This window comes from Mustela lutreola, chromosome 15 (genome assembly GCF_030435805.1).
Source record: "Mustela lutreola isolate mMusLut2 chromosome 15, mMusLut2.pri, whole genome shotgun sequence".
In the NCBI taxonomy this organism is placed as follows: Eukaryota; Metazoa; Chordata; class Mammalia; order Carnivora; family Mustelidae; genus Mustela; species Mustela lutreola.
This window is the reverse complement of record NC_081304.1, coordinates 6756815-6781389: the sequence shown is the minus strand read 5'-3', so window position 1 is coordinate 6781389 and position 24575 is coordinate 6756815. Positions and strand designations below refer to the sequence as shown.

Below are 24575 nucleotides of genomic sequence, written 5' to 3'. Positions count from 1 at the left end.
CTTAACCAACTGAGCCACCCAGGCGTCCCCAAGTGTTGCATTTTTTAAAAATTATTTTGTCGAATTCAGCCTTTTCCAAAATTATTGGCTCCAATTTTTTTTGTTGTTTGTTTTTTTTTTTTCCCACGGAGCACTTCCTGGGGTCAGTGTTCTGCCTTCTGCTCCCCAGGAAACGCTGGCCCGTGTTTAGTTTGAGAGTTTCGGGGCAGGTCGAGGTGACTCCCGCCAGGATCCGTGCCTGAGCCTTCACCTCCCCGCTTCACCCCTGTTCCCGGCTCAGTCCACCCAGCAGACGGGGAAGGGAAAGGTGGGAGGGTGCTTCAGGAGAAGCCAAGGGTGGGCTTTCAAGTCTTGCATTAAATTTTTCGATCCTTGGGCGCCTGGGTGGCTCAGTGGGTTAAGCCACTGCCTTCGGCTCAGGTCATGATCTCAGGGTCCTGGGATCTAGTCCCGCATCGGGCTCGCTGCTCAGCGGGGAGCCTGCTTCCCTCTCTCTCTCTCTCTGCCTGCCTCTCCATCTACTTGTGATTTCTCTCTGTCAAATAAATAAATAAATAAAATCTTTAATAAAAAAAAAAAAAAATAAAAATAAATAAAAAAAAAAATTTTTCGATCCTGTTTGACCATCTCACAGTGGGCATGAATACTTCGGTGAGGAGGGAGGCGCGGAGGGGAGGAGGGAGGGAAGACGGGACACGCCTCCAGCCCCTGCTGTCCATCCTCTTGAGCCAATGCCAATCGCCAATCGGGCAAGGCCAGTATCAGGAAGAAAGGGAAATCCTCCAGGCAGTTGCCTGGGCTCCTGCCCCTCCCACCTTGCCCCACAGCCTGGCCGGCCCAGCCCCAGGGCTGAAGCCCCAACACACATTGCCTCCCGTTGGAGGCACAGGCTAATTAAAAGTCCTTCCCCGGCAGAGGCTGTACCCCTGCCCTGTGCCTCCGCCACACCAACCTCAGCAAGTGACAGTCTTCCCTTCTCTGCCCAGAAGGGGGGGTGTGCATCAGGGTCCTGGGAGCCTTGGTTCCCCCCCCACCCCCGACTCAGGCCCAGGTGCCATTAGTATTCTGCCTCTTCAAGGCCATGGGCCCTCTTCATGCCGGTTTGATTTTATTATTATGCCAACACACTTGCTTAATTCTCTGCTGTCTTTCTTCTGCACTGTTGATTTACACTGTTAGTGTTTTAATTATACAATTCAGCACTCCTTAAAACATGAAAAACTGCTCAACTTTTCAAGCAATTAAATGGCAGCGGAGTATATCAGCAGATCCGAGACGAGATAAGTAAATCAAGCAATTAAAAAACTCATTTGGTGAAAATGCAGCAAGCCACCCAAAATGGGTGAGGTTTCCGGGGGCCCTCTTGACGAGAACTTCCAAAAGAGGCCCCTCCCCCATCTCATCTTGCTTTTCGGGGCCTCCAACCTGTTCCCCCTCACCGACCGCGTCCCCTCTGCTCCCGGGACCCCCACCTGCCAAGGGGCCTGAGCTGAGAGCGGCTCAGGGCCGAGAGCCAGGACTGGGGCAGCCCAAGTCCAGGTTTCGACCTGGCCCTGGGGCAGCTCATAAACTTGGCTGTGTCGTCCCCCTCTGGGCCTCCGTTTCCCACCTGCCAATAGGGGCTGCGTCGCTGACATGGTGTTCTGTCTTTGTTTTTATTTTGATCAAATACACATAACATAAAACTTACTGTCTTGAGCATTTTTAAGTGGGCAGGTGGGTGAAACTAGGCGTATTGATACCGTGCAGCCGAGGCCCCTACCTCCAGAACCAGCTCCATCTTGCAGAACTGGAGCTCCACACCCATGAAACAGGAGCTCCCCAGCACCAGCTTCCTGCATCCACTAGGTTTTGAACTGGCCTCGGAGGAGACCCAGGGGAGCATCCCAAGCTCTGGAGGCTGCCTGGGAGGGAGCAGGTCAAGGGCAGGATGAGTAAGCAGGGCTCTGTTCTAATAGAAGTGGGCAGGCAGTTCTATTTCCATCCATTTATGCTACCGGGTTTCTGGGTTAGGTTTCATTTGCGTAAAGGACTGCAGATGATTTTGTGAAGTCCGGAGACAACGGACCTCGAAGCTCTCCCAGATTGGAAAGAACCCGACTCAGGGGCTTAAGATTCTCTGAAGGAAAGCTCTCTCCCCTGCAAGGATCGGGGACCTGCTTCTCGGGGTCCAGAGCAGACCAGAACAAGTCCCCCAGAGCGGGCTGGCCGCACTCCATGTCTTCGCCTATTGCATTCCCCACACGCACTTGGCATCGTGACTCCAGGCTCCGTGGGACCCGTGCAACCTGTGACTTGCCACTGCACTTGGGAAGTGAAGGCCGGATGAGGTAGGAGTGGGGACAGGAGGGGCACAGCCCACTCATCCATCACACTGGAGCCCGGAAGGCCGGAGGTGCCCCGGGAGGCTGCTGGGAGGAGGCTGGCCAGGGCGAGAAGGGTGGGGAGGTGGGGTGTGCCCTCGGGCAGGTGCTGGAGGAGGACATGGAGAGGCGGGGAGGCTGCATCTTCGGCAGGCAGCATCGGGTCCAGGACAGAACCGCCCTGTATGGATGTGCTTTCCCCATTCCTCAACCTGCACTGACAGGATTATAAATGCCCAGTGACAGTGCCCGGAATCTCAACCATGTTGGTCTCCGCAGGAAGAGACAAGGCCAGTGACCCAAGCATTTGGCTCTGCAGCCGGGGTTCAGGACTCTTACAAGAGACAAGCACGCCCCAGAGAAGAGCCTAGATCCAGGCCTCCCCCAGATCGTCCCTGTGAAGAGGAAGCTAGACGGGGCAGCCTGGGTTTCTCTCCTTCGAGGAAACAGCATTGCCACCACTCTTTTCAGCCTGGGTCCCCTCTCTTCCACAACACCCCAGGGACCAGTCAGTCAAGCTCTGCAAACATCATTGTCCTTCCAGACAAGGTGGTTTGCTGCCGCCGGTGTCTCTCCTGGCCAGGTCTTTTCCAGAACCGGATTCCCTGGCCACCGAGTCAGGCCTTGCTGCCACAGGTGGGAAGCAGCCCAGGGCACGACCAGACGCAGATGAGCGAGGACAGGTGCACCCAGAGGTCCAGCTTTGCTGACCCCTGGCAACCCCTCTGGCCCTAACCAGGTCCACACCTGGGCCCACCTTCTGCTAGGCCCCTGCCCACTGCTGTCCCCGATCACAGCTTTCTTCATCTTCTCTCACAGGCACTCAATGGGTCCCAAACTGTCCTCAGGCCAGGCCCACACTCTCCTCAAGGTTATTCCTCCTGAACTGTGCCTACTGGTTGCTCTTGGTAATTCCAGAACCCCCATTAATCATTCTTAAGCTCTCGGAGTGCAATATTTGCTCTAAGAATGGAAATTCCTTCACAACTCTGCACCATCCCGCCATCTCCAATTACCCGCTCTCATCAGTCATTAACATATAGCATTAGCATATCTGTGACTTCCAGCCACCTTGATTAATCTGGCTCCCAGTTTTCTGCCGGGGAGCCCTAATGGGCTGAGGAGTGACCAGGTCTGGGGGAGGAACGCATGTGGGGGAGGGTTAAAATATTAGAGCACAGAGTCCTGAGGTTATTAAAACCAATTCTTTCTTTTTGCAGACAAGGGAACTAAGACCTGAAGAGACAAAGTAGCGTCCCTCCTCCCTCCCCCTCCCTCCCCCTCCCCCCCTCCCCCTTCTCCCCCTCCTCCCCCTCCTCCTCCTCTCCTCAAGTGTGTTTCCTACAAAATAGCTTCCAGGGAAGCTCCGCAAAAAGTAAAAGTGGGAGGAGACAAGAGAGTGGGTAGAGCCCAGAGGATCTGCGCTCAAATAAATTTTGGAAAGTCTAAATATTACGTCACCCTCTTGGATATTCATAACATGCGGTGGCATAATAAACGATTTTGAGAAGTCTCACGGTAAAGAAATCTAACTTTGTTTAATCCTAAACACCTTTAGATACTATCCATCTACCTACGAATATATATGAATACAAATATAGTTATCTACTGCTGTGTAAAAAAATTATCCCCAAACTAAGGAGCCGAAACAAACCAAACATGTATTATCTCCCATTACAATGTAAGCATCAGGAATCTGTGCATGGCTTAGCTGGGTGGTTCTGCTGAGTCTGGTGGGTCTCTGGGAGCTGACTGGGTCATGGAGGTGGGGTTTTCATGAAGGGTATTAGTACCCTCATGAGTCACCAGAGAGCTCATTTCTGCCTTCTGACCTGTGAGGACTCAAGGAGAAGATGGCCATCTGTGACCCAGGAAGCACGCCCACCAGACACCAGCTCTGCCCGTGACTTCACGGTGGATTTCCCAGCCTCCAGAACTATAAGAAATACATTTCTGTTGTTCATAAGATACGCAGGCTGTGATATTCCATTTTAACAGCCCAAATGGACTAAAATAACTATACTGTATAATTTACATGAAATTCTAGAAGAGGCAAAATGATGTGATAGAAAGTAAATCACAAGTGGCGGTAGGAGTGGGAAGAGCATTGACTAAAAGAGACACAGGGAACTTTTAAGGGGTGATGGGGATGTTTTATATTTTGGATGTGGTGGTAGTCACATGCATAATTACATCAGTCAAAATTAGTAAAGTGTACACTTAAAATGGGTGAATTTCATTTTGTACCATTTATACTTCAATAAGCTCACTTTTAAAAATCTGTGGGATACCACTAAAACACTGCTTACAGGGAGATTTATACCTTTAAATGCCTTTATTAGAAGAAGAAAAGTTTAAAATCAAATATCTAAGATTCTACTTTAGGAAGCTAGAAAAAGAAAAGGAAATTAAAACCAAAGTAAGCAGAAGAAAGGAAATAAAAAAGATAATGAAATATATAATGTAATAGCAGGAATCCGTGAAATAAAAAACATTTAACACGGTGCAAAATTGGCTTCTTCTAAAAGATTGATACAGGGCATCTGGCTCAGTTGGTTGGGCGATTGCCTTCAGCTCAGGTCATCGTCTCAGAGTCCCAGGATCAAGTCCTGCATGGGGCTCCCTGTTCAGCGGGGAGTCTGCTTCTCCCTCTGACCTTCCCCCTCTCATGCTCTCTCTCATTCTCTCTCTCTCTCAAATAAATAAATAAATAAATAAATAAATAAATAAATATGTTTTTCAAATTTTTAAAAAATAAAACAAATGAAAGATTGATACAATTGATAGTCTGCTACCAAAGCTGATGAAGAAAAAAAGAAAACACAATTTACTGATACAATGAGTAAAAGAGAGGACATCACTACGTATCCTACAAAAACTTAAACAGTAATCATAAACAACATTATGAAAAATATGTATCCACTTACATAAAAAGGACAAAGTCTTTCAAAAACACAAATTATCAAAACTAACTCAAGAAGAAATAGAAATTAAAATAGTTATATATCTGGTTAAGGGGTGGAAATCCTTCTAAAAAAATATCTTCCAACAAAGAAAACTCTAGGCCCAGATGACTTCACTGGTACCAAATACATAATAAATACCAAATTTGGTATTATGTACCAAATACATAATAAAAGAAATAATATCAATCTTACATAAAATTTTAGAATATAGAAAATAAGGGACATTCTTTAACTCTTATTATGAAATGAGCATAACCTTGTACCCCAAACCCATAAAAGGCAATATGAGAGGGAAAATTACAGATCAATATACCTTATGAAGATAGTTTTAAAAATTAAAACCTATTTATAGATGTTAGCAAATGAGGGGCACCCAGGCAGCTCAGTCGGTTGACAGTCTGCCTTCAGCACAAGTCATGATCTCAGGGTCCTGGAATCAAGTGCTGCACCAGGCTCTCTGCTCAATGGGAAGCCTGCTTCTCCATCTCCCTCTGCCACTCCCCCTAGTTGTGCTCTCTCTTCTCTTTCTTTCTCTTTCAAATAAGTAAATAAATAAATATTTAAAGAAAAATGTTAGCAAATTAAATACAGCAATATATAAAAAGGTATAACGCATTTTATGTATACAAATGTATAAACTCAACAAAATATAATTTATCCTGAGAATGCAGGATTGGCTCAACATTCTAATATTAAGCAATGTAATTCAGTATATTAATGAATCAAAAGAGAAAATGCACAAAATCTCAAAAGATTCAGAAATCTAACTCCCACTCCTGACATAAAACCCTCAGCAAACTAAGAATTGCAGGATAAATACTTCAATCAGATAAAAAGCATGTGCACCGAAGCTACACCTACAATGATACTTAAGGGTAAAATGCTTTCATCCTATGATAGGGGAAAACACAAAGATTTCTGCTCTCAGCACTCTGACTTAACATTGTACTGGAAGTTCTAGCCAGAGCAATATGGCAAGAAAAATAAATAAATAAAGTACATACTTCTTGGAAAACAAGAAAACTCTTTTTCTTCTCTTTTTCATCTCAATTGAGATGATTGTTTACATTTTTAAAATCTACTAAAGAAATACTGGAACTAAAAAGTTAATTTAGCAAAATGGTAGAAAACAAATCAATATACCAAAATTTGTTTTTTTTCTCTATATACCAAATAACCATTAGAAAATGAAATTTTAAAATCCCATTAACAATCACATCCAACTATGGAAAGTACTTAGAAATAGTTCTAGCAAAGCTTTGCAAGACGTTTATATTGAAAATTACAAAACACTGCTTAAAAAAATTTAAAAGACCTAAATAAATGGAGTAATATACTATATCTGTGGATTGAGGGCTTTGTATTTTAAGATGTAATGTCTCCTCAAATTGATCTATAGATTCAAAAGAACCTTTATAAAAATCCCAGCAGGCTTTTCTGTAGAAAATGACAAGATGAGTCTAAAATTTATATGAAAATGCAAAGGAGCTAGACTAGCCAGAACAATTTTTTACAAGGGATAAAGTTGGAAGAACCATATTACATGATTTTAAGACTTGTGTAAAGCTACAAGACAGTATGTTATTGATAAAGGGTCAGACAAATAAATCAATGAAATAGAATATAGAGTCCAGGAATAGACTCACACATACATAGTAAATTGATTTTTGAAAGACACCAAGGTAATTCAATGGGGAATATTTTTGACAATCATGTTAGAATAACTGGGTATGTATATAGGAAAAAAAAAAAAAAAAACCTTGACCCCCACCCCACACCATACACAAAATTATTTGAGAAGTTTTACTGAAACACGAAAGATAAACTACAGATCTTAGAGGAAGAAATCTTCTGTGAACTTAAGATAGGCAAAGATTTCTTAGAAAAAACACAAAAAAACACTTTTTTAAATGATCAAATTAACCTTAACAAAATAAAAAATATATATATATTGCTCATCAAAAGACACCATTCAGAAAATGGAAAAACAGTCATCACAAGAAAAAAACTGCAACTACATGTGGTGATTAATGTTAACTAAAGTTATGGTGGTGATCATTTCACAATATATTTATCAAATCATTATGTCATACACCTAAAACTAATACAGTGTGATAGGTCAGTTATATCTCAATTTTAGAAAGAAAACGAAAAGCCTAATCCTCCCTCTCCTCCGCCCCTCCCCCCACTCAGATGCTCTCTTGCTCTCTCTAAAAATAAATAAATAAACCAAAAAAAAAAAAAAAAAAAAAAGAATTGGAAAATAAGCCTGGGAGAAGATTTTCAATATCATGAGTCATCAGAGAAATACAGATTAAGACCACCATGAGCTGTTACCACACATTCACTAGGACAACTAAAATCCAAAGAGCAATCACCAATGTTGACAAGAACATGGGGCAAATGGGACTTTCACACACCAATGATGGAGTTTTATAAAGTGGTCTGATCGCTTTAGAGAACTCAAGCATTTCCCTATCCAATGGACCATCATCCCAGCATTTACCAGGACAAACAATGACAAAGGTCCACAAAAATACTTGTACCAGAAAATGCATAGCAGCATTACAATGGAGGAAACAACCCAAATGTCCATTCACAAGAGTCAAACTGACAAAGCGTAGAGTGTTCTTGTGGTGGAGTAGTACGCAGCAGTGTAAAGGGTGGCACTACTAAAACCTTGCAAAGTATGCATGAGTCTCATGGGTCTTCTCAGTGATGAAGAGAAGACAGATGCAAAGGAGTACTTAGAGTAGGATCCCGTTTATGTCGAGTTCAGGAACAGGCAAATCTCATCAGTGGGGATAAGAAGTCAGAGCTGTGATGAACTAAGTTTAACTGAAAGGGGGCATGAGGGAATTCTTATATTCTGATTGGAAAGGGGTTCAGGCACACCGGTGTTTTCATTCATCAAAACTCATCAGACTATACACTTAATATCTGTGCATTTCCCCCTTATGTAAATTTTACCTTTAAATTTTCTTTTTTAAAAAATCATACATTAAAGAACAAATGGAAAATCATTAACTCTGCCTGGCCTGTCTGACCATACAAGATCAGGCCATAACTAAACACGGGCTCTGTTTTGCATAACTCACTCCTTTACTCACCCTGCGCTCGCCCAACCAGGCTTCCTTCCTTCTGGTTTCACATACGCAGCAAGCTCAGACCCCCCCCTTAGCACCTTTGCATTTGTGTAGCCCCAATCCCAGAGTTCTGCCCCAGACTTTTGCATGACTGTGTTCCTATGAGAAGTACCATCAGTCAGATTCCTGACAAAAAAAAAAAAAAAAAAGAGGTGGCACAATCAAACTGGATAAACTAGAGACCAGCTCAGTAAGAGGACCATTTCCGAACCTAAGGGTGTAGGAAGATCGCCAGGTATAATGCAATGCTGGGTACTAATACCAGCCTGGGGCCTGACATGGGGGGCAAGGAGATGGAACCATTTCCAGAACGTGTTGATCTGCCAGGATGAAAGCCAGGGGATAAACCCAGCTTCCCCACCACCTTACTCCCTCTCTCATCCTTGTCCTTGTAGTGCTCCCCACGGAAGAACTCAGCCCCTGGACAAGGAGGGGAGAGAGAATCCGGGGAAGCAAACAGAGACCATCCAACACAGACACTGTTCCTGGCTTCTGATCTAAACAAGCTTTCTGTCCATTCCCTGCTTATTTTCTCCATAGAACATTCCACGGTCCAAATTCTTCTTATTTATTTATTTGGTTACTTGCTAATTGACAAACTCCCTTCCTCTGAGTGTAAGCTCCAGGAGCACAGGGACTATGTCATATTTATTACCGTCTCCGTAGAGCCCAGAACAGAGCTTCCCATTTAAAACCAATGTGGAGCACTCCCACAAACTCTTGAGAGAAAACCAGTGGGCAGGCTATGCTGCCCCCACCAGGCTGGGATACTATCGTAGGCTCCTACATTCTTTCCATCATTTTTTTTCCCCAAAACTAATAAACTTTCTTTCTTTTTTTTTTAAAGCAGTTTGCAGAAAAATGGATCAGAATGTACAGAAAGTTCTCAAATACCCTCTCCATCCACCCCCATAATATTCCTTATTCTTTATATTTTGTATTAGTGTGGTACTTTTCACAATTAATGAACCCAAACTGATACATTATTATTAACTAATGCCCATAGTTTATATTGGGGTTGACGCTCTGCAACAAATGTACAATGACATGTGTCTATCACTACTGTCTCATACAGAATCAATTCACTGTCCTAAAATCCTCTACACCTCACCCATTCATCCTTCTCTGCCTCCCCCAAGCCCTTGGCAACCACTGACCTTTTTACTGTCTCTATCTTCTTGCCTCTGTAGAACATCATATACTTAGAATCCTGAAACATCTCCAGGGTTTTTGATCTCCATGGCCAGGCACCGCACCTATCCCGCAAGTGTTCTCCAAATACACAAATGAATGGATGAAAAGGCTCAGGGACGCCCACATCCTCCCCAGGACTCTGGGTACGTCAGGAAGGAATGAACCCAGGCTCCTTCCCTCTTTGGGGTGAGAAGCCTCCATTCCCATTCCCTTTTGCCCTGCCCCTCCCCCAGCCTCACTCTGTTCCCCATCTCCTTTAAATTATACAGAGATTTCCCCGTATGAAAGCTAATTTAGGCGCCATAACAGAAACTATATTTAATGTAAATGGAAGAAGTGGAAGCAGAAGGATTTATGGTAATAATAACCTGCTTGTAATAACACAGAGTGGGTCACCTGCTTAAGATACAGTGGATTAAAAAGAAGGAAATTTACCTCCCCAAAGAACATGGTGTCACCAGAAAACTGCAGTAGAGCAAAGTCTTGGATAATCTTATTAAATCCCATAGATCTTATTATGCTTTCCTACTGGAGAAGGCTACTTCTTGCCCTGGTTCAGGAGAATGGCCAGAGTGAGGCCTGAGTGGAGCTGGGGGCTGGAGGGTAGAGAGAAGTTCCCAGAAAGACCTATTGGGCAGAAGCTCCTGTCTGCATAGAGCCCATATGGAACACCATGCTGCTGGGCACAGCACAGTCCTGGGGGAGAAAGGGGAACCCCTGGTGCAGGGGCTCGGGAGAGCAGGGGAGCATGCAGAAAGCAGGAAGCGGTCATTTGTGAGGTTGGCTCCGACGTCATGGATCCAACCCTCTTGGGGCACGGGTGACAGGGGGGCCATCAGCAATCTTCCAGACAGCAAATGCAACCAATGCTTCACCCCAAAGTGTTTATCCATAGCAGGAGACTGCGGGGAACCAGTGAGCTCTGCATAGTTGAAGACACTTGGATCCAAATTCCAGCCCCCTTGTTCACAGCCTGGGCAATGCGGAACAAACCTAGGCTTGCTTCATTCGTTCCTACCACTGGAATTCTCAATCCAGGTTCATTCCCCTTCGGACACTGGCCTGGCGTCAGGTCTGCCCTAGCCAGGAGGCCTGGTTCAGAGCCTGGATGTCTTCCTGGCGACGGTAGGACCAGTCAGCCCCTCCTTGCCTCATGAGAGCCCTAGTCCCCAGGAGAGATGCTAGCCCCTCATCCCTCGCCTCCTCCCCACATTGGAGAAGCAGTGGAGGGTGCGGAAGCCCATCTGCTGTTAGCTTGAGTTGTGCAGTTGGTTGCCCTTGCCTCAGCCCCTCCCTCCTCCTTCCCTCGCCCCCTCCCCACCTCCTTTCTGTGTTAATGGTTTGTTAGGAAATGGGTAATCTGGGGAGGATCATTAATGCAGTGAACAGAGATATTGCACAAAAGGATTATGGCAGCTTCCCTAGTGCACTGCGGCTTTTTTAATGTGTTTGCATGAAATCACCCCATTACGAGAATGTCCTCACGGGGGACGATGGGGGAAGGGGCACCAGGCCTGAGAATGGAGGCAAAGCCACATGTGCTGAGGGGAAGGGAGGCTTCCAAGAGGCCCCAAGACTCCAGTCTGAGACCCCTTAAATGACCGTGTATGTTTCTGAGGTCTCATGGCAAGACAGATGCGATGACATCCCAGACAAGAGACTGGTCATCTTCCTGCAGGGAAAGGACCTGGACGTCAATGGACCTGACCCTGGAACTTCCCTTCCCAAGGGACTGAGTAAAGATGGTGGGGGTCCGAGATCTCATTTCCCCATAAAAACAAAGAAGGGACCACCCCCAGAGCAAGCCCCAACTCACCTGCTCTTGCCCACGTCTCTCCTTCCTGAGTCTTCCCCGACTGCTTATTTAATCTGCACCCCACCCCCCACCCACACCTCCCTGTCTTCCCACCCACCTTGGTTTCTGCTTTTTCTCTTCTTCATTGGCTCTCATGGCCTCCTAAGGTACCATGAAAGCTACTCAGATGTGACTGTCACGTTCAGCTCCCCAGAAGAAGGTAAGCCCCATGAAGGCAAGCGCCGTTACCTGCTTTGTCCATTGAACAGATCTCCAAGGACTACAGTCATTTCTGGAACATAGGAGAAGTTCAATAAATGCTTCTTGAGTGAATGCATGACTCGGGCCCCTAAGGAAAGAAGTGGGTTGTTGTCCCACCTCATTTGCTTCTATTCTGCATGCTCTCCAGGTCTCCTGGCACAGAGTAAGCCAAACCTAAACCACATCTCTGGCCTAAACAGCATAGAGTCCCTCCTAAATCTGATGAGTCACCTTGAGAAAAACCCCGCGTTTGCTCAGATTCCAAACTCCGCTATCAGGGTGCCTGGCTGGCTCAGTGGGTAGAGTGAGCGACTCTTAATCTTGGGGCTATAAGTTTCAGCTCCGTGTTGAGCAGAGAAATTACTTTCAAAAACAGAACTCTGCTGTCTCACCTGCCTCACTTTCTGGGGTGGCGTCCTGCCCCACCCCCCATACACCCCTGTAAGAGCCTCACCGGCTGCTGGACACACATTCCTCTCGGACCAGGACGTACTTTGTCCTGATGTTTAGAGACTTTCCCTGTCACTTCCCAGTCAGAGGGCCCTGCTTTCCCCAAGAAGAATGACCAAAAGGATGGGCTTGCCAGGACCAAGGAGGTTCCAGGATGGGGTCATCCCAAACCCAAACCAGGAAAATCCCAGGCAAACCATGTTGGTCACTCTATTTCTGAGAAAGCTAAAATAGGGTTAATGGGATACCCTTCCCAGAATAGCTAGAGGCTATCCCAAAGACCAGGTCATCTATTGCTACATGAGGGGTCACCAGCCAGGAGAAGGAGCTGGATCGACATATGACTTGTCATTGAAGCACTGTCTGCTCCTCTGGGTCTTCCCCCAACCCAATGATGGGCACCACCTTTAACCAATCATTCAGGCATGAATGAGCAAAGCATCCTGACTCCTCCTTTTCTCTCGTTGCTCCCCACAGCAGTGCCTTGCCTGTTCCATGCACTCCCTACCTCTCTCATCTGCTCCCTCCTCCCTGGCCATCCTGTATAGCCACTATATTAGACTCTAGGCTAGGGGAAGTGAGAGTAACACATTGGGTCAGCCCGATCCAGCCCAGGTACAAATGCAGAAGAGTGTTACAGGTTGAATTGCATCCCCCAAAGATACAGTGAAGGCCTGGCCCCCAGTATCTGTGAAACTGGCTTTGCCTGGAAATACGGTCTTTGCAAGATGTGACCAAGTTAAGATGAGGATATTAGAATGGGCCCTAATCCAACATGGCTTCATTCCCTATGCAAGAGGGAAATTTGGATGTAAACATACACACAGGTATAAAATGGTCAGGTAGAGACTGGAATGATACACCCACAAGTCAAAGAAGGCCAAGGGATTCGGAGAAACACAGGCAAAGGGAGAAGGCAAGGAGTGATTCTTGCTACGGGTTTAGAGGGAGCACAGTCAGCTTGACTTCAGACTCCCAGCCCCTAGAACCATGAGACAATGCATCTTTGCTGTTTCAAGCCACCCCGTCGGCAGTTCTTATTCCAGCAGTCCTAGGAAACTAATGCGCTGACAAAGGAACAGATCAGACTGAGAAACCAGAAGAAGAGTTGAAGCCAAAAGAGAAAGTGGGAGCACAGGAAGCCATCCTGGCTCAGGGTCCCCACTGGACCATGACCATGTCCCAGAGATAAGACTCGGCATGTTCTCATGCTTGTCCAGGCCAGAGTGTGCCCTTCCTCCACAGCCCTGCCTCTACAACATCAAGTAGCCAGGCCGTGGGCCACCCCCTGTCCCTCCTGAGCCCAGGTCCAGAGGTTCAGCTCACTGTCACTAAATTAGGAGAGCCAGGTAAGGTCACTACACACCTTTTCATCTCCTGCTTGCTGCGTTGCCCTGTAAGAGCATCCCAGCCCAGAATGATAACTGACCTGGACCTCAAAAACCTTAGCTCCTCTCTATTGTTGACCCTCTGAAATGTAGGCATCTTAGCCTGGGTTCTTCCAAAAGCAGAGCTAAGATGAGGACTTGAATGCAGAGGTTTTATTTGGAAGATGGCCCCAGGGAGCAGGAAGGAAAAAAAAAATTGAGGCAGAGACAGACTAAAGCACTACAAACAAAGCAGGCTACTGACATCAGCAGACCTCACCGTCTCCAGGAGGTCCTAAGAATGGTACAGGCTGCCCCCTGGGGTTGTGCCCCAGTAGCACTAGTGGCCAAAGCTTTGCTGCATTGCCCTAGCACATCCCCGGCATGCTCCAGCAGGAAACAAGTCCCTGCAGAGGTCTGCTGGGTCTGGCATCCACAGCTTAGCAGCCCTGGGGCAGAAATCCTGATCTGTGCCCTTGCTTGAGGCATCACAGCACAAGGAAGCCTGCCGGGACCATCTCCCGGGCTGGTCTGGATCAGAGGTGGGGCAAGTGGATGTGGGTCAGGTACCAGACTGTCTGCTCAGTAGATGAATCTTCCTCCAGACCTCTGAGGAATGACTCATCACTTCTACCAGGTGGAAAGTTTGTCTTCCCCTTCTGGGTCTCAGGAAAGAAAGAGAGAGAGAAGGGGGTACAAGACAGAGCCTCTTTCTCTTATTTCCCCGTGTTACGAGCCCAAGGAAACCTCCAGTGACCCGTGGGCCCACACGGGTACAGAGCAGGGGAGCAATCCATCCGGGAGACAGCTGAACTTGGAACAGGGGTGCCTGGAACAGGGAACTCAGCAACAGAGTAGCCGGACAGGAGAGATCCTGCAGGGCCGAAAGCCCCACTTGCCTGTACGTGTCTGTCTTTCTGAGCCCAGAAGCCTGTCTGTCCCCAGCCTGGAAATAGGCTGAGCTCCGACAGTGCTTTGCAAAACCTGCTGTTTGGAGCTGGAATGCTTGCAGCACATTTTCCCATCAAAACAACAGCATGCAAGGTTCCTAGGGCCCAGCCCTGCTCCCAGAAGCCTAAAGAGCATGAGCCCCCAAGTGCAGCACCATCGACAGGTCAGTGCGTCCCAAGGTCCCAGAGGAAAGCCCAACTGGGGCTACAAATGGGGGAACCAGAGCACAGTCCCCTGGGCAGCGAGGTCAGGGGTTCTCCCCTCCCAGCCCCTTAACCATGGACAGCAGAACTAGGTAGTTTCCAAGCTCCAGATTTCTGATCATGAGTCCTAGGGCTGGAGCAAGCAGTTCAGCAAACGGGCGGGACAAAGCTGGTGGAGACTGAGCCTCCCTTGAGGTTAGCAATAATCTGGGACTGCGGGCACGAGGGAGAGTAGGGGAAAGGTGACATTATGACCTCTTTCTAGCCATGTCCAAGGCTGATGTGGGCAGCCCCTCCCCCAGGGCTAATAATCACCACACAGTCACCAGCTCCCTGGGGCTGATTCTGACTCCCAGGCCTCCTGGAGTCTTCACCTTGCTTGCTGACCTTGGCTCCTTCTTTAAGATCTAAAGAGTTCCTTCTTTAAGGTTGCTGTGCTCCATTGGGACTCAGTCCCCACACACCTTGCTTCCCCAAGCCCCCAGCATAGCCTCTACTTTTCAGATAGGCAAACTGAGGTCCAGAATTAACCTCAGGACCTAGACTAGGACAGAGAGCAGGAAACCCCTAGCCAGTCTCCCTGCTCACCAAGAAGGGGAAAGGGGACCCCGTGGCCATGAGGTAGTAAAGGCAGCTCAGCCTCTGTCTTGGGACTGTCTCAGGAAGCCTGGAGCACATCTTTGAGGAAATTACAGGTATCACTTCATTTTCCAGGGGAAAAATAACCGTGGAAAGCGTCTGCAATTACAGCTCATCACTGCGACTATGTAACCTGCAATCTAAGAACCGGGTAATCAGAAGACCGGAGACAATGAGATTTTGGCTTTATTTAGCACCTTTCCTCTCCCCTCCCTCAGGCCTTCCTGCGTGATGTGACAGAAGGAGCTAGGTTTCTCAAACATTCCATGCAATCTACCCCCCACCTCCGCCCCGACCCTGACCCTCACCCTACCCCATCTCTCTCTACAAAAATCAGACCACTGACCCTTGGCAGTGCTCAGAAATTTCAACTCCTTTTCCTTCCCCAGAAGTCAGACTGAGTGTCACTGGGCCACTTGGCCCCTCTCCACCCCCACCATCCATCACTCACGGAGAAGGGGGACAAGTCGCGCAGCAATGGACAGTGGACATGCCCGGCCAGCCTCGTCCTGATACAGATGATAATCTAGGCTGGGAGACAGACCACATGACTGTATGACTACAGGAACCACAGCACGTCGAAGAGCATGAAGAAACGCAGGGGTGGGGAGCAGAGGGCAATGCCGCAGGGACCTTTAGGTGGCATCGAAGCCACCTCCAAAAAGGTGACATGTGACTGACACAAGAAGGATGGAGAAGACCCAGCTGTAATGGAGCATAAAGGAGCAACAGGTGCAAAAGGCAAATAAAAATAAGTTTACAGGCAAGAGCAGCAGCCATCGTGTGCACCCCCAGATCCGCTGTGTGGTATTCACAATAGCAAAGATGCAGAAACAGCCGAAGTGCCCCTCGATAGACGAATGAGTAAAGAAGGTGTGGTCTACATGCACCCTGGAATATTACTCAGCCATGAAAAAGACTGAACCCCTGCCGTCTGCAAACGCGGTCATAGCATCCTCACAGACCTGCAAACACAACAGCGCCAGTCAACCAGCGCCCCCTAGTGGGGTCCGAGCCTGGCTCCAGGCAGCCTCTTCAAGCTTCCAGGGTCAGGAATCCCCAGCCTCCCCCACTTTGTGCTGTCAGCCCTGGAAGCGATGGCTTCTCTTATAGTTACTATGTCCTTGCTACTCCAGTGTTCTTTCTCTTTTCAATCTTCTAATGCATGGTAGCCAATTCTCCACATTAAATCCCTTCTGCTAAAAGAACTGACGTAGTTTCTCTTTCCCTGACCTGACCTTGACTGATACCAGCAGACAACAGTAACTTTTTATTATAAGCCTCCTATACAATTGGATTTTTTTTTTTTACCTCTAAACAGGTGCAACTAGTTGTTAAGCTCTTATAACTCTGTGATATAAGTGTTCTGAGAGTGCAGCACCGTGTACAAGGAAAACCTTGTGTACCCTGGATGGGTCATGGAAGACTTCCAGGAGGAAGTGACATCTAAGCTAAATTTGAAAAATTAATTGGATCTTTGTAACCTTGGTGAGGGGCTAGGACATTTTCCTGAGGACTGTGAAGACCGTTCAGGAGTTTTCAAGAGACGAGGGGTGCAATTGCATTTGCTGACAGCAGACATCCCCAATGTCATTGTGCTGACCTTGGCACTCACTCTTGACCAAGTCACATCTGCCCCAGGTGTTTGCCCAAATTCCAAACCTCCGTGTCGCCCCAGGTACCTCCTCAAAACATATCAGTGCTGTGTCTCTTCCTCTCAGGAAACTTGTTAGGGCACTAGTTAGTGTGATAAACTAATTCACAGTGAAGTGTTAGCAAACAAAAAATGGTTTATCTCTCCTCGGGGTATTTTCATTTTAATGGAGACTCAGTTGACAAATATTTACTGAACGGTCTATTACATGCAAGAAACTATGTAAAACTCCTGGGGGAGGTAAGGGGGTGGAGCTTGACCTAAATAAATCAGTCTCTAATAATAGAACTTAGGGCTCCTAGGGAACATATTGTAGGCAGCAGATAACTTTCTTACCTCTGATTAAACCACGTAAGCGTCTACTGGGTGTACCCCAAGTTGTCCCAGTCACTTACAATGGAGGTGACGTTTACCACCTAAGTGGTGTTGAGTCATCGCTGCTATTCTGGGGACTCAGGAGCCAATCCCTGCCTTCTGTTCCAGAATACTGAGGTCTACCCCCATGCATTGAGGGGCTCACCTCCCATTCTTGGCCACCTTCTGCCTGCTCCTTGATCCCTCGGTCTTCACAACTTCCACCAGGACAATTACCAAGGACTCTCTGGGCACCCAGCACCATGACAGGTCTGAAGGACATGGAGGGCATGGAAGGACGGATCCCCAGGATAAATGAGACCCAGACTGCATTTAGTTCAGTATAGGATGGAGGAAAGTAGAGCTTCCTCAAACTGGCTGGCTCCCTTCTCTCTCCTGCTGCCTCCTTAGCCACACAGACCCCCTCCTGGTCTTCCCACTCCATAGTAAGACCACCCTCAGCCCTCGCCCAGCGTGGCTCGCCAGTACCATCCCTCCCCTCTAACGTCTTCCCACTCACACGTCGCTGCTCCCTTCCCAGGCAATCCTGTAGAAGAAGGTGCTGAAGGAAGAGGCTGAACCTAGGGTCCTTTGACTCGATGCGTGTTATCCAGAGAAACCCTTATTTATGTCTTGGCTGTGTTCCCTGAACTCACTGTGCCCATCTCTAAAATGGGCACGACTCAAGACTCTCATCCTCGAAGACAGTCTAGAGCCTCCCTCTCCAGCATCCCCCCCTCCAGACTCCCACCCTCTATCCATTAAGAAACACCGCCATCTAGTGGTTCTGTGGGGGACGTGCAACACACAGTCGTCCTCCAGGTAGAGGGACTATAGAAGTATCTAGAAACAGGGAGACCCCTATCCCAGGCTTCCCTCTGCAATTTCCTTCCCCAACCCCCTAAAGTGCCCCCTAACACCCCCAGATAGTGTGAGAGTCAAGAACCATTGTTGAAAAGGCCTTGCGTAAAAATAGAAAAGAAAAAAGACATGTGAGGCTTAAAAGATGGCCAGGAAGCATCCATCCTGGGAGGCAAGGAGAGACACTTGGATGGAACAGGCCATGGGTAAGCCACAAAGTGAATCACAGGAGCTGAGTACAGGCCAGATTCCAGGAGCCGCGCAGGGGCCCCACCCCCTACAGCCGTCTCAGGGAGAGCCACGGACAGCAAGATGGATGGAAGCAGCTCTCTTGCCAATCATTCATCTGCCTGCCGCTCCATCACGGGGACCACAGATGCTTACTCAGCAAGCGCAGGTGCCCAGCGCCGTACCAGGCAGCTGAGTGTGTGTGTGTGTGTGTACGCACACGCGCGCACACAGGCACACGCTGAGCAGCAGGTGTGCTAAGGAAGAAGACACACACAGTGTGAAAAACTGGTCGACCTGAGCAGGTGAACCACACAATAATCTAAACTCACTTATTCAACAAATGCTTTCCAGGCACCTGCTGTGTGTCAAGCATAGTCACCTCCCGGAGCTACAGAGGGCTCCCACCCCGCCACCTGCTGGCTACCTAAGCTTCCCCCCTACATCCTCTAACTGACCTACTTTACATAAATGCAAGACAACTTCACCATTTTCTTTCATCTCTGAATCCCCAGAACCTAGCACACAGGCTGTGCTTAGTAAGTGCTTATTGAAACCATGAGTCTGGTACAGCCTCCTGCCCAAAGCAGGAATGCTGTCTGATAATGTCACTGAAGGTTGCTTACAACCAGCGTCCCGGAGGGCTCTCTCTCTCCCTCTCTTACGAAAGATACCCTGAGGAATACGTCAGGGGTGACTCTGAGGGGACCGGCTCTGGTCCCCCGCCCTGGGATGCTTTCCCACGGCTTGGGAGACAGGTTCAATTGTCCAGGCATCACACGTCTGCCCTTGCGGCCAGGCAGATGAGGAAGGACACCAGTAGTGACCGCCCACCAGAATCCTGGGCTATGGGGGAATGGGATGGGTGATCCCCAAATGAAGGTGGGTGAGTTGCCAAAAAGAGGCAGGAAGAGACTATAGAAGGAGGGTGAATGGAACAGCATCCTCTGTCCAGAAGCGAGAATGTCCTGTCCTCTTCAAGGTCCTTGTAGCCAGAATAAGAATCAAGTTGACACGAGACAGATTAACAGGAGAAAATCAAATTTAATAGCATACGTGCAGGGAATCCACACAGACACGGAAATTCCAAAGATAGTCAGGCACAATGAGGTACATATGTCATCCTGAACGAAGGAGGAGTGGGGAGGGCTCTGGGACTTCAAGCAGAAGGAATGCACTTCACAGGAAAATGAAAACCAGGAAATGTTTGTGGGGCCACTTGGGAACAATGGGACAGAGAGGACTTGGATGCACCAGACCTTGCTAGCTTCCTCCCTGCCTAGCCTCCCTGTTCCCATCCTAACGAGGTTATCCATGCTGACAGCTCTGTCCCTGGAGCAGGTCCTCTGCCCAGGTTCTTTGGTGGGGAAGGAGGGAGTCCAGAGCTTTGCTTGAATCTGCTGGGTTTTGATAGCGTTTTAACTCAAGCTAGTCTTCATGCCAAAACAGCCCCTCTGGGGGCAGGGTTGCCCTCACCCCTACACCCCTAAAAAGTTGTGTCCCCCTGGAACCGCAGAGGGTGACCTCATTTGGAAACAGAGGCCCAGATCACTTCCCAAAGCCATGCCCGCTGTCTGTGGCTGGATGCTGGACTGCGGGTCAGGTGACCCCTTCCTCCCCTGTGTGTGTCCTGGGCATGCACAGGTGTGACGCGGTCGAGAAGGAAAGGTCCTAGGGGTTTTCTAGTTTAGTGCCCCACCCCCAACCATGGCCACAATGTGTAAACTGAGGCCCACAGAGACTAAGCAGCCTGTCCACACATTCAGACTGCTGAATAAAGAGAAGAACCCTTGATAAGTGAGCTATTTCTTTATTTTTATCTGATTAATTAGGAGAAACTGGAATGTTCGCTAATCACTGCTGAGAACACTGGAACTGTCAGAAAGCTAAGAGCTTCTGGGTAGCGGCTGAAGTGCTGGAGACACCGCTGCCTGTTCTTTGGCCTCACAGTGTGATGGGGCCAGCAGGACCTAAAAGCCCTAATGGGCTGTCACCTTCCTTGTTTAATTATTTGGATGTTGGAGACTGCAGTCACCGTCTGGTCCGTTCTTCTCCTGCCTTCCCCTGCTGGGGTAGGGGAAGAGTACAGACGAGGGACAGGACAGCCTGGAGGCCCAGGGAGGGGTGTACTCCGTCTTCCCCATCAGACAGGAGCAGAGATGCGCAGTCCCAGCCCTCCTCACTGCCAAGAGGGACCCCAGCCTCCCCCAGCCGCACCTGGACAACAACTCAGAACCACTGACCAGCTGCAGCTTCTCCAAAGCTGGCTGTCCCACCGCCAGGACCTCTGATTCAGGACCTCTGAACTGCTCCTGGTCCCCAGTTCTCGGGGCTTGGAGCTGCTGACTCCTCTCCCACCCCGGAAGCTGAGAAGCGGGGAGCCCCGCGGTGCTGTCCTCTCTCTCTGCTCACAGACGTGGCAGAGTCCAGCTGCTTCTCGGGCCACTTGGGACGCTTCCTAGGAAACGTTCTGAAGCCTCTTCAAAGCCAGCGGCATTGTGTACCGTCACCAAGTGGCGGAAAAGCCCTGCCTCCCCACCCCGGGACACCTCCAGTTACCAAACCCCAAGGGCAAATAGCAGCCACCGTGGCTCACTGCTCACTAACCCTCAGGGTGGCAAAGTAGCTCACTAACCCTCGGGGTGACAAAGTAGGGCCAGGGCCCCGCGTCGGTGGGGTCAGTCGCTCGGGGACAAAGCGAGAGCGGAGAGACTGTGATTTCAGGAAAACACGTCCAGGGGCCCTTCCTCTGAGGCCAAGCTGCCCCAGTGGTAGAGGCGCCACCCCCTCCAGTCACCCTCCCACCGGAGCCAGGATGCCAGGAGTTTCTTCCCAATAACAAGCAACTTCAAAAAGAACTCGCTCAGGAGCTCAGGGCCAGAAAACCACACCGTGGATCTGAGAGTTACTAAGCACGGGGGGACTGAGTGCTGCCCAGGTGAGGCCCCCAGGAATACAGGCGTGCTGTGCCTGGCTGCGCTCCTCTGTGCCTCCAGCTCGGCCACTGAGCCCCTCGGTGGGGGGCCTCTGGTTCTGGCAGCCTGGAGAAGGGGCACAGCTCATTGATTCCTCCACAGCCCAGCGAGGGTCTCTAGCAATGGCTCCTCACCCGGCCCCTCCCCTTGCCTCCGCCTCATTCCCCCAGATCCTTAGTTAGGAAGATGCAAATACTCCTTGTCCATTAGCGGGGATAATTCCAACAGATGCCCCCCGCAGGGCGAGCGCCCCAAGCCTCCTCCTGCCCACTCCCCAACCCCGGACGGACAGTGAAGTGTGTTGTGCAACAGTATAAGGGGGATGGGGGGGACCCGAGACAGCGCGGCACCCCGAGCCATCCCTGACCCACCTGCCCCCTTAAGAACCAGAGCCCCCTCCCCACCCTCGGGCCTTGGCTTCAGAGCCTGGGGCTGAATCTCATCAACAAGAAATTTGAAGCCATTAAAATACAATAAAAGAGAAATTAAATGTAATCGCTCTGTAAATTATAACTAATTGAAACATCAATTGTGATTTTTATGATCTGCATTCGGAGTGAGTGATGCTGCTGAGCCAAGGAAGGAGAGTTAAAGGATGGTGGGATGTCCTGAAATGCCCCCCACCCCCAGCCTCCACCCCTCTCCTCCTGCTGGCTTCCTTCCCTTTCTTCCAGACCCTGCCCTAACGCTCTCTTCCAGAAGCTTCCCCAGTGTGCTGCTCTTCACGCCTTCATAGGCTTCGGTTTGTTCTTGTTTGGAAAACTCTCTATGTAGGGCCCCCATAGGCCCCCATGTTTCCCTGAAAACCCATAAAGGACTGGGTCTCCTATGTCCTTCCTGGTTGCCCACATTTGAACCAAGACCCCGGTTCCCACCCAACACACACCGGGTAAGCAGATCTCGAGCTCGGCAGCGAGGAGAGCATGCCTGCCAGCCAGACATTCTCCCAGAATTTCCTTTGTGTTAGCCTCGCTGCTGCAGACTCGAGTCCAGAGGGACTGTCCGGCCATCAGGTCCCAGCTGGGTCCTGGGGGTGTTAGCACCGGCGCCGGCTTCCCTCCCCTAGGTCTGCCCAGGCGGGGCCGTGGCAGGAAAAACGTGAGTGACCCTCCACGGGCATGGACACCCCACAGCGTATGGGCGGCCCTTCCTGTCTGTCCCCCTCTGCAGACTTGCTCCCCTCCACCGGCTCCCAGCCCTCCGCTCAGTGCGCAGACACAGGAGGGCACAGCGGGTGCAGGGGTGTGGTGAGCCGCCCTGCGTTCAGGGCTTCACTGCAAGGTTACTGTGGGAGGCGCACAAGCCACTTAGCTTCCCTGGAAAACTGGGTTTTCTCGGGGGACCCTGGAAATAGTAACACCCACCGAGAGGCTTGGGGGAGCTATGACAGCATTCGTAATGTCCTTCGCCCAGAGCCGAGCCTGAAGCAGGCGCCCACAACTCCAGCAAGGCTCCTCGTGACCGCTGTGTCATTCACCCCGGCTCCAGATGGATTCCGTCCCGCTCTGGGACTGGCAGACCAGGTGCTGAGCAGCCAGGGAGCCCTGACCGTGGTGCTGCCCACACCTTCTCACGCCCACAAGCTCCTCTGGATTGGGGGAGCCAGTGGAGCCCCCTCCAGGCAGGGAAACAACAAGCCCCTGGTCTCCACTTCTGTGAGACGGAGGGAACCAGGTCTCTGGGGTGGTCAACTCCCAGCTGAAGAGGCAGGAGAGATACGGCCCCTCCCCTCACACCTTCCCCAGAAAAAGCCTCTTCCTGTAGAGGTTTGCTTTGAGGTGTTTCGGGGGTGGGATGTACGGGACAGACTTGCCGAGCTACAAGGACACCTTTGTGCCTCACTGTGGATGAGCCGACCGATGCCCAGAACCGCTTATCGCAGAGCAGAGCCGACATGGGCTGAACCCCCCACTGGAACACAGGGACTGGGTGCCCACTGGGACTCCCACTGGGATGAACCTGGGTCCCTCCTCCCCCATGGCTGGAGCTCAGTGTCCTCATTTGAAGGAGAATTAGGTCAGTACCTCTCAGCCACTGGTCGTACAGGGTGAGCTTTTCAGTGGCCAGCCCGTGGGGGATCAATACTTTAGAAGAAATTTTGTAAAGATTTTATTTGTTTGTTTGTTTGTTTGAGAGAGAGCAAGAGTGAGAGATCCCAAGCAGGGGGAGCAGCAGGCAGAGGGAGAGGGAAAAGCAGGCTCCTTGCTGAGCAGGGAGCCCTAAAAAAAAATTTTTTTTAAGCTATAATTCACACACCATGAAGTTTGCTCTTTTGAAGCGTGCATTTCAGGGGTCCATGGTCTCTTTGCGAGGCTGTATGACCCTCACCACTGTCTAATTCCAGAACGTTTTCATCGCTCCGAAGGAAACCCATTCCTCATTAGTGGTCACTCCCCGGCCCCCAGCACCCACTAAACCTGCTTTCTGTCTCTAGACATTTGCTGATTCTGGACATTGCACCAAACTGGGATCCTACATCGTTGGGGTCTGACTTCTCTCGTGTAGCAAAGGATGTTCAAGCTTCAGCCGTGTTGTGGGAGTAGTTGGGGCTCCCTTCCTTTGTACGGCTGGAGAATATTCCAGAGTACACAGAGACCGCATTTTGTGTATCTAGAAATTCCTCAGTTGATGGACATTTTAGATTGCTTCCCTTTCTAGGCCATTGTGAATAATGCTGCAATGAACATTTGCTAACGATGTATATTTTCAATTCCCTGGGGCAAATATAAACCTAGAACTGCCGCATCATATGGTAACTTTAGGCAAAGGGGTCATGTGCCTAACGTTTTTAGGAACCGCCTAACTATTTTCCAAAGTGGCCGTACCATTCCTACTCTGTACAAATAATATAAAAATGAGTTGCTAGAAAAATAACATTTAAGTAACTCCCAGAAAAGAAGCCTAGTTCCTGTTACTGCTGAGTCAACAGGTATAAAATCACCTTGTTGAGGGCTATGGAAATTTCTAGACGCTTCCTCTCCACTTCTGCCCTTCCTCGGTGGTGGAAGGTCAAGGAGGCGCTCTGTGACTGGCCCGGCCCATGGCCACACCCTCCGTCACGGCTTCTCCAGCCTTGCCTTAGATCCGTGCCGTCCCCAGGTGTCTTCATGGTCTCCTTCGTGTGTACCTTATGGTCTAAGCCAGGGCATGGCTTAGAGTGAAAGGGAC

The 24575-nt window shown here is 49.3% G+C and overlaps 1 long non-coding RNA gene across 1 annotated transcript; it reads left to right on the top strand.

Moving 5' to 3' along the window:
- Positions 1-2030: 2030 nt before the first annotated feature.
- On the top strand, positions 2031-3845 carry LOC131816746 (uncharacterized). Its single transcript, XR_009348164.1, has 3 exons — positions 2031-2330; positions 2643-2999; positions 3584-3845. It is a non-coding gene; the product is annotated as an uncharacterized LOC131816746 (long non-coding RNA).
- The last annotated feature ends 20730 nt before the right edge of the window (positions 3846-24575 follow it).